General features: G+C 44.5%; 1 pseudogene; it reads right to left on the bottom strand.

Moving 5' to 3' along the window:
• Positions 1-384: 384 nt before the first annotated feature.
• Positions 385-2,143, bottom strand: LOC132865746 (putative nuclease HARBI1; annotated as a pseudogene).
• Between the last annotated feature and the right edge of the window lie 643 nt (positions 2,144-2,786).

Here is a 2,786-nt window from a genome sequence, read left to right as displayed (position 1 = left end):
ACATTGCATGCATTATGTTGTGTTCATAAATTATGTAGGTGCAGCCTATGATTTATGTATGTTCTCTCAGGAGGAAGATGAGGAGACCCTCACGGCCAAATCCGACACCCACATGCAGGTTGAAAGACTCTACCACTGCTACTATATGCTGTGTCAATATTCTAGGAGGGTGCCCCATTACTCTTCAGCAGTACTGCATTTGAAGTGTGACTTGTATCAATGATGCAATCAGTCTGTGTGCTTGTGTTCCTTTGTAGGAGGAGTTGGAGCTGCCCCTGTCCCCTCCTGAGGCTTCCCTGCCAGGGACGTCACAATGTCACAAAGTACAGTTTCTTCCTGTTCGGTCCATCATTGCCGACTGTTATGCATACTAGGCTAATATGTTCATTCTGGGGTGGGGGTTCTGTAGGCCAGAGTGGACAATGTGCGCAGCCTGTATAAGAAAATGTTACAGCTAGACTGCAAAAAAAAGAGGCTGCAAATTCGGAAGCTCGAACTAGAAATTGAAAAGTTGGAGCATGAGAAGGTATTATTACTGTGTGTGCACACAAGCAAGCATTCATTTGGCTTTTCTGTCTTTTCTTTTCAGGAACGGGAAAACTTAAATACAGTAGGAATGAGTGGTGATTTTGGCTTTTCTTTATTTTGTGTTACTGGCTGAAAAATTGGTTTGTGATGGCCTCTCACTGAAGGGCCTGTGGGATGGTCCAGGGTCATGGGGTCAACAACATCGGGGGGTGAGGGAACATAATTGGGAACCCTTTCTTTTCTGATGGTGGCTATGTTATGCAGTACCACACGCCGCTGTTATTTGACAGACCTTCTCTGGCCTCACACGCAGGCCTTTTAGGCAGGCAAACCAAGCCTTCAATATGCCGAACGTGATCTCAATTCGTGCTCTTGTAACACTGTGGGCATGATTGAAGGCTCTCTGGGCCCTTGTTTGAGGGTCTGCGAATGGTGTCAGGAGGTGTTTCAAGCATGGGTATCCACAGTCCCCGAGCAGGATACCATCAAATCGCCCTTGTATGAAATGGAGAGAAATGTAGTTGGTGTCAAACAACTGTAAGATGCTCACTATTCACTTAAGGAATACCATGAAGTTTGAGTAGGGACGTCTGTGGTATTTTTAGCTCATTTCTGTATTGTCCTGATATCTTTTTGATGCAGGATGATTTGTGTTTTAAGGATTAGATGTAGGATTATCTTACCTTCCTCGAATCCCGCAGCTAGTGAGGATTCTCTAAATATGCGGGAATCATGGACAGACCCTTGCCATCTTGCATCCAGGCTGGTTATCATCGACTGGTGGTCACATGTCATCTAAGAACATCAAACATTTGTGCAAGGACAGGGGATATGACTGAGGTACAAGCACACTGTTACCCCTGCAAATGAGGAACAACACCAACCCATGTGGAGGACAAAACATCACCTAATGCAAAATGGGACCAGTACTAACAGGTTGATTTGAGGTATGGACATGACCTATTTGAATGTGGGCCTATATGAAGTAGACCTTTTACCTGTACGTTGATGCTATGGAAGGATTTTCTATTCACATAATCCGCCTCATGCTCTCCCAGGGGTGCACTGATGCGGATGTGAGTGCAGTCAATGGCTCCTATTACTCTTGGGAAACCTGTATATTTTGTTAGTCATATCAATTGTCAGTCACAATTGTCTCTGAGAGTAGGCAGACAGACACAATTTGATATTAGTAATTACCTGCGATTGCATAAAACCCTTCTTTGATCTGAAGTGCGGTTAAATGCCCAGGGAACACGACAAATGCATTCATCAGTTTGTTTAGGGCAAGTACCACTTTGCGAATCATACGACAGACCATGTTCTTACTGAGGTTTTCAGCATCACCGACGGAATACATATATTGTCCACTGGCAAAGTAACGCAATGACAAGCACATAATTTGCTCGATTGTGAGGGCCTGGCTTCGGCGGGTTACATTGCAGACGTCTGCCTCGATCAGCTGGCAAAGGTAACGAATTCCCTCAGCTGAGAATCTATATTGTTTATAAAGCACATCTTCCGGGTATGCCAGTGGATTCTGGCGGTCTCTAAATACCCTCGCCCTCCGGAGACAGCCCCTCACAATCTGCGCTCCGATATCGCACGGGTCATCCAGGTACACTGGCATTGTCTCTAGAGGAAATGTCGGTGGAGAGGTGGTGTTTAAAAAGGGTGTGGTTAATCAGAAACCTCGGGTTAACCAAGAACATAACCTGAGATGAGCAGGTTTGAGATGCAGCGTAAGTTGCCATGGCAGCATACCTCAGTTTGAACATAGCCAACTTTCGTAGTATGGGTTAATCGGGAAGTTACGCTGCACGTGATCAAGTTACTCTCGAAATTACCCTGGTAAACCAGAAAACCCGCTTCGTAGTACAGGGCCACGGAGTCTTTGTGCTGTGATGTTTATGATTAGTAACCTCTGTTCCGTGGTCCTTGTCTATGCCTTTGTGGTTTTTAGTGCTTTGCTTTCTTATGGACTTTTTGGACTTTGTATTTACTGTTTTTGGATCTTCTGAGCGTTTGGATTTTTGCCTCTTTTCTGATTTTTGGTTTTTGTTTTGACTTTGAACTTTTGGATTTTTTATTTTTTCCCTTATCTTCTGAGCGTTTGGATTATACCTTTTTGTTTGCCTTGGATTTTTGGAGCATTGTTAATAAACTGTTTGTTTTTTTTCTACTCTTGCCTCACTCCTCTGCACTTGAGTCATTCCCCTGGTGGCCTAGCGGGGGTTTGCTGGATTACTACATCAGCG

Source organism: Neoarius graeffei, chromosome 18 (assembly GCF_027579695.1).
Source record: "Neoarius graeffei isolate fNeoGra1 chromosome 18, fNeoGra1.pri, whole genome shotgun sequence".
Classification (NCBI taxonomy): Eukaryota; Metazoa; Chordata; class Actinopteri; order Siluriformes; family Ariidae; genus Neoarius; species Neoarius graeffei.
The sequence above is the reverse complement of the archived record's forward strand: the minus strand, read 5'-3'. Positions and strand labels throughout refer to the sequence as shown.